The following is a 12,209-nucleotide window of genomic DNA, read 5'->3' on the forward strand; positions in this document are numbered from 1 at the left end:
GCACCCATTTTAAAGCTACCTGATCTAAGTCAAGAGTTTGAAGTTGTAACAAAAGCAAGTTCTCTTGCACTAGGTCATGTGCTTATGCAGCAAGGTCATCCGATTGTTGAGATATCGAGCTCTACTCGTGATATGCCAGGGTGACGGTTGTGTACTTATGTCACCGACTTGTCAGTTGCAGATGCGGTTGGTACACCGTCCATGAATAATAGCTGCATGATAGCTATCCTTATCTACTCTAGTTCGTGGCTCAGTTAGTATGCCACCTTAGTTAGTTGAGTTTGGTTTGAGACCCATAAACAGTTTTCAGCCTCCACCCTTGTGTGTCTTCCCCCATTGTGCAAGCAAGAAAGCTACAAGTGAGACTCCTTCCTTCTCTCCCACAATCTTGACATGGTATCAGAGCCTTGTTCGTGGTAAGGAGCTCAAGAAAGCAAGCCAAGCTCACGGTGTTCTGGTAAGAGGAGCAGTGTTGCTTTCATTTTCTGTTTTGGGAGCAGATCTCTGCAGGTAGCACAGCCGGAAATTGCAAGAGTGCATTGTCTCAGGTTGAGACGCCCTTTGATTTGAGGCCATTTCAGGGCCTGTTTTGGAGGCGGAAGTTTTCTGCACACACTCAGGAAAAAGCCATGTTTTATGCTGTGCGACCACTGTTCTACAGGTCGGTGAAAAGTAACCACAGATATTGCATCGTATGCTCGTGTGCAGAGACATTGGGAGTTACAGAATCATCCTTGGTTCCTGTTTATGCAAAATCATCACTAGGAAGTGACTGTGTGGTCAAATACCACTTTCGCCAGTTTTGCAGATTTGCCCTTGTGAGGGTGAAGCTGTGTTTTTTGCAGTGACAGAATTTTTTGCAGTATTCTGTAATGGCGTCTGATTCTCTTTCACAGATTGTAACTGAAAAGCTTGACAAGAACAACTTCCAAGCATGGAAGTTTAGAATGACGAATTTCCTTATGGGAAAAGGATATTGGGAATTTGTTGCAGGAAATGAAGAAGAACCAGTTCTTCCTGATGTTCCCAATCAACAGCAAATGCAGGCATTCAAAGCATGGCATGAGAGAGCCAGGAAAGTTATGTACTGGCTGTCTATCAGTATTTCAGACTCTATGATTGTGCATATTCAGGATGCAAGTATGCCAAAGGAGGCATGGGATACTTTGTCAAAAATGTACAGCACAAATACTCAAGCCAGGAAAATGCAGCTCAAGCAAGAGTTGCATAATGTGCAAAGAGAAAATATGAGCATCAATGACTACCACATGAAGGTGAAGAAGATTGCAGATGCACTTGCTTCCATTGGGTCGCCAGTGGAAGATGATGATTTAGTTTCTGTGACCTTGAATGGTCTAGGAAAGGATTATGCACAGTTTCGGACATCCATTTCAGTTCGTGAAAGATTTCCTGATTTTGAGGAGTTGATTGCTCTTCTAATTTCTGAGGAGCAGAGAAATGGTGGTGCATCTTCTTTAGGAGGAACTTCAAAAGAAGCTGTCTTCTACTCAAATGCTAGAAGAGGTAGAGGCAGAGGTAGAGGAGGCCGATTTGGAGGCCGTGGCAGAAATCAGAATATGCAGCAAACTCAAGAAAACCAGTCCTATGGAGTAGGACGTGGTAACTCTAGAGGCAGGGGGAGCCAAAGAGGTCGTGGTGGATGGCAAATAGGCCAAAATGCAAACAGTAATGTTAAATGCTATTACTGTGGTAAAATGGGTCATATGGCTAAAGACTGTTATAAAAAGCAGAATGACATCATGAATGGAAAACTGCAACAAGGGAACTATGCATCTTCTAGTAGACAGGGTGATGACAGAAATGAGCATTTGTTTATGGTGCAGCACATGAACAATTCTGTGACAAGTGTAGAAGAAAGCAATGATGTATGGTATGTTGACTCAGGTGCATCAAACCACATGACAGGTCATGCAGAATGGATGGAGGATGCAAGGAAAATGGAAAAACCAGGATTTGTGGAGACTGGTGATGACACTGCACATCCTATTGTGCAGATTGGAAAAATTCCTTTGTCTATGCAGGATGGGAAAAAGAAATACCTGTCCGATGTATTTCATGTCCCGAATATCACCAAGAATCTAGTTTCTGTTGGTCAAATGGTTGAACAGGGCTTGCAGGTCAGATTTAATCCTCATGGATGCTTTGTTGAGGATATGAAAAATAAAGGTCGCTTGATAGCAAAAGGAAAGAAGAAGGGCAGAATGTTTACGTTGGATGCAGACATGTCTGAATTGAGTGCAGCAATGTTTGCACATGGGACCGGTGTAGTTGCAGATATTGATATCTGGCATAAAGGCATTGGTCATGTTAATGTACAGCGACTTAAATCAATACAGGCCCAAAATATTGTTGCAGGATTGCCTAAATTCAAGGTTGCAGAAATGCATAAGGTATTTGAAGCCTGTCAGTTTGGAAAACAGGCAAGGAAACCATTTCCTAGACATGTTCAAGAGAGTGAGAAGCCATTGGAATTAATCCACTCTGATGTGTGGACTACTAAAGCTGCATCTCTTGGAGGCTGTCATTATTTTGTCACTTTTATTGATGACTATAGCAGAAAAGTTTGGGTGTATTTTATGAAAAAGAAAAGTGAAGTTTTTGGGCATTTCAAAACTCTTAAAGCTATGGTTGAAAAAGAAATAGGCCTGTAGATAAAATGCCTAAGGTCAGATGGAGGGGGAGAGTACCTCTCAAATGAGTTTGCAAGGTTCCTGCAGGAGCATGGCATAAAGCAGCAATATTCATGCAATCATACCCCACAACAAAATGGAATTGCAGAAAGGAAAAACAGGCATATTGGAGAGGTATCTCGTGCCATGCTCAATGAAAAAGACTTGCCAGATTTTTATTGGGCTGAAGCAGTTGCTACAGCAGTCTACATAATGAACAGGACTCCCACTGCAGCAATACATGGAATGACTCCAGAGGAGAGGTATACTGGTAGGAAACCAGATATTTCTCATTTGAAATTTTTTGGTTGCATTGCCTATGTACATGTGCCAGATGAGCTGAGATCCAAGTTGGATCCAAAAGCTGAGAAGTGCATCTTTATTGGTTACTCTCTGCAGCAAAAAGGGTATAGATGCTATAACCCTTCTACTCGTAAGTTTACAGTGAGCAGAGATATTGTTTTTGAATAGATGAGTAGCTGGTATAAACCAGTAAATGTGATTGATGATATAGATGCACAAAATGGTAATGCTGCACAGAATTCACAGCAGCAGTCACAAAATATTAGTGGACCTGGAGCGTCCTCTAGCAGTGGTTCACATTCTTCGCCATGGACAGGCAGATTGAGATCAGGAGAATCTTCTCAAAGCAATGCAGATAGTGGTATGCAGGTATCACAAAAAGGAAAAGAGAAGGTTGATCAGCCCATGTTTGATGTGAATGCAGGTCACTCTTATGTGGATGGTGAATCCAGTGGCTCAGAACAGAGCATTGATGATGAGTTGGGTATTCCTTCTATTGTTACACCTGGAGTAAGGAAGACCAAGGATGTTTTGAGAGCACCTGGGAGTGAACCTACTTTGTGCAGGTCTACCAGAGCTAGGTATCCTGTGGATAGGCTGAAATATGATGGATTTACAGCCATTCATTATGCATATATGGTTAAAGTGATACAGGAACCAGAACCCACTTCTTTTGAGGAAGCCATGGGAAAAGAAAAATGGGAGAAAGCCATGGATGAAGAAATGGATGCCTTGGAAGCAAATGCTACATGGGAATTGGTACCTTTGCCTAAAGGTAAAAATGCAATTGGCTGTAAGTAGGTTTATAAGGTGAAGCACAATGCAGATGGTTCTGTGAACAGATACAAGGCAAGATTAGTAGTCAAGGGGTATGGACAAACATATGGCATTGACTATGAAGAAACATTCAGTCCGGTTGCAAGGATGGCAACCGTAAGAGCAGTCATTGCTATGGCTGCATCAAAGGGATGGTCTTTACATCAGATGGATGTAAAGAATGCCTTCTTGCATGGTGATTTGCAAGAAGAGGTCTATATGGAGCAGCCACCAGGTTATGTGCATGCTGTTCATCTTGAGTTTGTTTGCAGGTTGAAGAAAGCCTTGTATGGCTTGAAGCAAGCACCTAGAGCATGGTCTGACAAGATAGGACAGTATCTTGTCACTATTGGCTTTCAGATTTCCAAGGCAGATTTCTTACTTTATGTGAGAAAAATAGAGAAAGGTATTATGCTACTTGTCATTTATGTTGATGATTTGATTATGACAGGTGACAGTGATGAAGATATCCTTCATGTGAAAATGCTATTGAAGCAGAAGTTTGAGATGAAGGATTTGGGAGAGCTGCATTATTTCTTGGGCATTGAGGTGATTAGATCACCAAGTGGGATACAGCTCTTGCAGAGGCAGTATGGATTGGACATGCTGTCCAAATATGGGATGACAGGCTGTAAGCCTATTTCAATTCCTTTGGAGTAGAATGTGAAGCTGAGCACAGATGCAGGTGAGCTTCTGGAAGACCCTACTATGTACAGACGCATAGTAGGAAGTTTGATTTATATGACTATTACCAGGCCAGATTTGAGCTATGCTGTTGGATTGGTAAGTCAGTTTATGCAGGCTCCAAGGAAACCGCATTTGGATGCGGCTAGACGCATACTCAGGTATGTGAAGTCCACATTGCAGTATGGACTATTTTATGAGACTGGGGTTCAGATACAGTTGCATGGATACACTGATGCTGATTGGGCTGGTAGCATTTCTGATAGACGATCTACCAGTGGATATGTGTTCTCTTTTGGGAGTGCTGCAGTCACTTGGAGCAGCAAGAAACAGCCTACAGTTGCCTTGTCGAGCACAGAGGCTGAGCACAGGGGTGCAGCAATGGCTGCATGTGAGGTAGCTTGGTTGCATAAGCTACTTTATGATATGCATTATCACTTGGCAAATAACCCAGTCTATCATGCTAGAACAAAGCACATTGAGGTGCATTATCACTATGTGCGGGAGAGGGTTTTACTAGGTCTTATTGATCTAGTTTATGTCAGCACAGAGGATCAGGTAGCTGACATATTTACGAAGGCATTGGGCGCAGAGAAGTTGCGCAAGTTCAGACTTCCTTCTCTCCCACAATCTTGACATCGATAGCCTATTCCTCAAGGAAACTGAAAATCCATGAAAGAAATTATGCCACCCATGATCTCGAGCTATTAATTGTGATCCATGCTTTCAAATTGTGGCGACATTATCTGCTTGAAAGCAAGTTTACTTTGGTCACTAACCACAAAAGTCTCAAATGGATCTTTACTCAACTAGACCTCAACATGAGGCAGCGTCGATGGATTGAAGTCTTGCAAGAATTTGATTTTGAAATCAAGTTGAGACCTAGGAAACAGAATCTGATTGCTGATGCATTAAATTGTATAGCTTTTTTGAATGCACTTATCATGGAAGAGCCATCTAAAGGAGAGACTTTAGCTACCATGATATCGATGCCTAGCAATCCAGTCACATTGAGCTAGCCAAAGAAGAGGTAGACAAGGATCCTAAGTATCAGCTAATGCTTAGAGAAATCCTAGTTAAGGACACTGATCCTAAGCTTAGAGTCAAATACCAAAATTTCATTGTGGATGATGGACTTGTCTATTTTAGGACAAGGCTCTACATTCCCCTCGGTCAAGTGCTAAAAAAGAAGATATTATGGGAAGCCCATGACTCCCCATTCTCAAGACACCCTGGCTATGCAAAAACTCTTAATGGAGTTAGGAAAAGTTACTACTAGGAAAGAGTGAAGCATGATGTACTTAGATATGTTACTGAATGCCTAAGTTGCCAATGGGTGAAAGCTGAGCATCTCAAAATTCCAAGCAAGTTCCATTTACTTGACATTCCACACATGAAATGAGAGTTCATCAGTATGGATTTTGTAGTTGGCTTACCAGAGATAGAAGAGATGCAACAGGTGTTAACACTATTGCTAGTGGTGAGGTACATGTTGTTACCCATGATGATGCAGTTGAGCATGTACTCATGTCATCTAGTTTTTGTACAACTTTCTTGCTTGGTGATATGGCCTACACCTCAGATTGGCTATTGGATTCTATGGCATCGTGTCATGTTACTCCACATAGAGCATGGTTCTCTACTTATAGGGAGTTTGATGGATGCATTTCTTTGGGCCTTGAGCAGACTTATGCTATTCTTGGTATAGGAGACATACACATAGCTTTGTCTAATGGGACTTCTCTTATGCTTAGGGATATTTTACATGTTTACATGCTCTGTAAGAGCTTGATTTCTGTTAGTCAGTTGCATGATGCCGGTTACTCTATTTCTCTTCAGGATAGGTCATGGAAGATCTGTCGTGGTTTCTTTGTTTTGGCTAGAGATTCTAGAGTTGGTTCTCATTACCCAGTGCATGTCTCTCATGTGGGAGATTCTATGGTTGCAATTTTTCCGATACCACATGCATTTTTATGGCATTATCACCTAGGCCATATGCACCACAGAGAGATGGAGATCTTGTCTTGTTTAGACTCATTGTTGCCTCCTATGTCACTTACAGATCTTGATGCTTGCCCTGATTGTACTCTTGGTCCTTGTAGAGCACCCTTGGCTTATGGCAATTGTACGAGGAATGCTCCTCTAGATCTTGTCCATTGTGCAGTATATGGACCTATGCCTTCCCAGTCACTTGGTGGAACGTCGTATTTTGTGACCTTTTTTGTTCATGCTACCCAACGTGTTTGGGCTTTTCCCTTGGTGTAGATTGAGGATGTTGCAGTTATGCTTGACAGGTTTATGGATTCTGCTGGTAGCAGCCCTAGGTGCTTGCAGATGGATTATGAGAATCATGCTCTATCTCTCAGCTTTCGGACCTCTTATCAGCAGTATGGCATTGATTTCTTGTGCCCACTGTATTATGGGATTGCTCATGGCATATGCCTGACCTTATAGGCAAAGGTTGCTTCTATGCTTACCACTGCTGGATTGTCTTATGGCTTTTGGGCTGAGGCCCTTATGACAACAGTCTATTTGGTTAACAGGACGTCGTGCTTGACCTTAGATGGTATTACACCCCATGAGGCATGGAGTGGCATGCAACCCTCCTATGATTACTTGAGTATGTTTCGCTGCCAGGCATCTGTACGTATGCCACATGAGCCTATGTCACATATATGTATCCTCCTTAGTTATGGAGATGGTGACTTTAAGGCCTACAGATTATGGGATTTGGATGGCCAACAGGTCATATGCAGCCGTCATGTTGTCTTCTATGAGATGCAGACACCTCTCAAGCCTCTTGATGAGCGTTCAATAGTACACTTTATGGCTGATTTTACAGCAGCTACAATGCCATTACAGCAAACTGTTTATGCTGAAAATGAGGCACTTATTGGCCCAGATGACGTAGCTACGCATAGCAATCAGGGTTAAGATGTTGGTGGTCAGTTGCTAAACCCCCTACAGGTTCATGAGAGTTGTTTTCTTGTAGTTTTGCAGGCTCGAAAACCAGCCATATGTCAGTCTTCCGCTTCGCTAAGGCCACATGTAGTCTTGAGACCCCGTTGGACGAGTGTCTGGGATGTTGGCTCACTTTTAGTAATTGACTCTGGAGAGTTTGACTGCTCTCCGCTGTCTTGTATGCGCCACATTGATGCTATGCATGACTCTGATGCTTTACCGTTGTGCACTGATGAGTTGTGCTTGCTTCATGACAAGCATTCTTGGATTGCTTCATTGTATGGAGCTGCGAGATCACTTATCTCCTGGAAGTCATGGACTCAGGGATGCTTGACTCTTCTTCTGCTCTGCAGAGGTTCCCGACACTTCTTACACATCTCACTCTAATTGGGTGTTCGGTGAGATGTCATGATTCCTCACCTTGTCTTTTTTTTTTATTTTCTTTGTTTTCACTCCCCATCCACATTGGTCTTTTAGTGGGAGGTTGTTGGGGTAAAAGGCCTCTGGGCCTGCCCGTGTACACTGTGACTGCCCATTCTTTATTTATATATAATATGATAGTGCAATAAGGCTATCAATTAAGTTGGATAGCACCTACATTATGTGTGCTCTTCTCTCCAGCATTTTCCTCTTCTCCTTCTCCACTGCCATTGCGTCGCCTTCAATTGATCCTCGTGGGGACGGCCGGTACCTTCCGTTACGGGGTGGACTCTAGGAAACCTAGACGATATACCCTGTGCATTCTTGCCAGTGCCGAGTGAAGCCATCTAGGATAGTTCCCCAATGGACCACTAAAATGTGCTGCCAAGGAATTGTTAGGTAGGCACGTGACATGTGGTATCAAAGCATAACGGAAATTAAAAATATCAATGGTTTTTAAGACTAACTATTCTAAGTAATCAGTCTATTAATTGTTAAGGGATAAACTTTGGTAGAATAATGAAGCCTGGAACCAGTTCCTTGTTTTTCGAGTACACATTTGTGCTGAACTCCACAGATGATGAGTGGAAAAGAGAAATGATGAGGATACTCAATCGCCTATACGATCCATCTCCCATGAGTCACAAAAGAAGATGGTTTTGGGATGAGTGTTAATGTTACATCAAGGCCGATCGATTCTTCAACATGTAAACTAATCTAAAACACCTTGAATGGATGGAAAATTTAAAAGTAGTTGAGGCCTTTATCTTTTGTCCGTCCAGAAGAAATCCACTTATGATTACCAGTGGTCGGTAGATACATCTGTCTATGATAAGGTACTGAAGGTAATCCTAGCCGACAGGATTATAATCCAAGGATGTTGCAAGTATCAAGATTACCGTATCCATGGTTTTCCAGATCTACCATTTCCACAGTATAGGTTTCTGGACATAGACATCAATTGGCCTACTTTCTTCTACATGAATGTAACTGATATCCATCCCTGAAAAAGAAATTATATCCTGTTTTGGAAATTGTACATAGCATCTAGCCTATGCTATCGATGCTAATGTATCTCTACTTGTAAACATTTTCCATTTGTAAATATCCCTTACTTGTAAAAATCATAGCATATGGCTATTGATAATAAAAGATAACATCAACTAGATTTTGTAAAAATATTGTGCTCTTTGGTCCATCATTGTTTTTCAAAACTAGTAAGATATATTAATGTGGAAACGAAGCTGAAAATTTTAAAGCACTAAACTAATTCGTGAAACTTATGATAACCCAGGGTAATACAGCTATCACTAGTCTGACTGAAATTCAGGAGAAGAAGTATCTCCTTAAGCAGGTTAAGCCACCGGAATTTGATAGCAAGGGCAAAGACGTTGAAGCCCAAGCAGATATTTGGATTGAGACCATGGAGGACTACTTTACTGCCATGGGAACTACCCCTGCTAATCAAGCTATGATCGCAAAGTTGAAATTGATCGGTGAGGCATGCCTGTGGTGGAAAAAATGATATACAGACCAAGGACTTACTAAGAAAGCCATTACCTAGGAAAAGCTGAAAGAAGCTATGTGTGATCGATATTTTCCACCAACTTATTGCACACTAAAAATAAATGAGTTCTTTAACTTAAGATAGCTAGGAATGAGCCTGGAGGCATATTACTCAAAGCTTTTCTCACTACTTAAATATGTGCATTCCATGAATATTAATCAGTAGGTGTCTAAGTCTTGTCACAGGTTGAATGATCCTCTGAACACACGGCCTGAATCTATGCGCCCAATGGATCTACAAGATGCTTTGATTTTCGTAGCACCTTTTGTTCAAGAGATTCATCAAAGCCAAGGAACAATAGGCTCTGGAATCAAAACAAAAGGACTTCATGGGGCTATGTTAATTGAACCCAAGGTCAATGTCTGCATGGTCAAGGAAAGAGGGCTAAAACAAATGTAGTCAGGAACTTCATACCTACAGGAGGTAATTCAAGAGTACCTAGGTGTTTCCACTCTAATGAGCTAGGCCACTTTAAAATACAGTGCCCAAATCCTAGCCAAATTCATCGCCAAGGACAGTACAGAGGTCAGAACCAAGCTTCAATTGCAAAAGGAAAATCATCTACTGTAATTCTTAAAGATCTTAAAGAAGAGGGAAACCAAACTATGGAAGCCGATATGGAGAGGGCATCAATTCATGCCACCCTCCATAAGAAAGGCCCAAATCGCCAATTTTCAGTGATTCAAACATGGAACCGATATGGAGAGGGCATCAGTTCATGCCACCCTCCATAAGAAAGGCCCAAATCGCCAATTTTCAGTGATTCAAACACCAGTAGAATATGAGGGTAAGTCCTTTAAAATTTTGATTGACTGTGGAAGCACACACTCTTTCATGTCACCAAAGTGTGCCAAGAAATTAGGTATATACACAATACCTACATCTAGGTTGCTTGTGGAACTTGCTAATGGAAAAGAAATCCTATCTACTCAGCAACTTTGCAAAGTGACATTTAGCCTGGGAAGAAATCTCACTAAAATGGGATTTAGGATCATGAATTTAGGGGCCTACGAATGTCTATAGGGTATGGATTGGTTAATCCCCAATGATGCACATATTCAATGTAGAAAAGGCCAGGTGACTTTTCAAAACCTAAAGGGGGAAACAATGATGATCCAAGGTGAGGCAGGAAAACCCAAGGTTCAATTAGCCAAATCATCTTGCATAATAAAAGGGTTAAGAAAAAGATTACCTATGTATCTCATAAAATTAAATAAGGTTGAGCATAATAAACAAGATGAGGGGGAGCCATATTGGCTGAAGGAATATGATGACATCTTCCCAGAAGAGCTGACTAAATTACCACCTCAAACATAAACTGATCACAAGATCAGACTTGAACTAGGAGCTACTCCAATCGCTAAGAGTCTGTGTAAAATATCTATCCCTAAAGTAATTGAGCTGAAAGAGCAACTCAAACAGTTACTGGATCAAGGATACATCGGACCCAGTAATTTGACATGGAGAGCCCCAATACTATTTCAAAAGAAAAAGTACAAAACTCTCAGCCTTTGCATTGATTACCGAGGTCTAAACTAGGTAACAATCAAGAATAAATATTCGACCCCAAGAATAGACGAGCTACTTGATAGGCTGCAAGGGGCGAGAATCTTTTTCAAGATTGATCTCTGATCTGATTATTACCAAATAAGGATCAATGAAGAAGATATCCCCAAAACTACCTTCAATATCAAAAATGGTCATTTTGAATTTCTTGTAATGTCTTTTGGTCTAACTAATGCCCCTGCTACATTTAATAGATTAATACATGACTTTGTTGACCTTATCTTGATGAGTTTTTCTTAGTCTTCTTTGATGACATCCTAACATAGTCCAAGAGAGACGAAGACCATGAGCTACAATTGCGCATTGTGCTGGACACAATGAGGACACACAAGCTCTATGCGAAGAAACAGAAGTGTGCCTTTTTCAAAAGACAGATGGAATATCTTGAATTCATAGTATCTGCTAAAGAATCTCTATAGATCCAACCAAAGTTAAAGATGTTCAAGAGTGGCAACCTCCAATGACACTTAAGGAAGTGAGAAGTTTCTTAGGATTGACTAGATGGTATAGAATTTTCATAAAAAATTACACCCTAATAGATGCACCTCTCATTGATTTGCTGAAAAAGCAAACTGCTATTATGTGGACGCCCATTGAGCAAACCAATTTTGAGCAGCTCAAGAAAATTTTGGTAACAACACCCATTTTAAAGTTACGTGACCTAATCAAGAGTTTGAAGTCGTAACAGATGCAAATTCTCTTGCACTAGGTTGTGTGCTTATGCGGCAAGGTCATCCAATAGCCTATCCCTCAAGGAAACTATCCATGAGAGGAATTTCTCCACCCATGATCTCGAGCTGGTATCTGTGATCCATGCTCTCAAATTGTGGCAACAATATCTACTTGGAAGCAAGTTTACTTTGTTCACTGACCACAAAAGTCTCAAGTGGATCTTTACTCAACAACCAGACCTCAACATGAGGCAACGTCGGTGGATTGAAGTCTTGCAAGAATTTGATTTTGAAATCAAGTTCAGACCTAGGAAAGAGAATGTGATTGCTGATGCATTAAGCCGTAAAGATTTTTTGAATGCACTTATCATGGAAGAGCCATCTAAATGAGAGACTTTAGCTACCATGATATCGATGCCTAGCAATCCAGTCACATTGAGCTAGCCAACAAAGAGGCAGACAAGGATCCTAAGTATCAGCTAATGCTTAGAGAAATCCTAGTTTAAGGACATTGATCCTAAGCTCAAAGTC

The sequence above is a fragment of the Lygodium microphyllum genome, chromosome 8, assembly GCF_053477565.2.
Source record: "Lygodium microphyllum isolate KBCC chromosome 8, Lygodium_microphyllum_v1.1.10, whole genome shotgun sequence".
Classification (NCBI taxonomy): domain Eukaryota; kingdom Viridiplantae; phylum Streptophyta; class Polypodiopsida; order Schizaeales; family Lygodiaceae; genus Lygodium; species Lygodium microphyllum.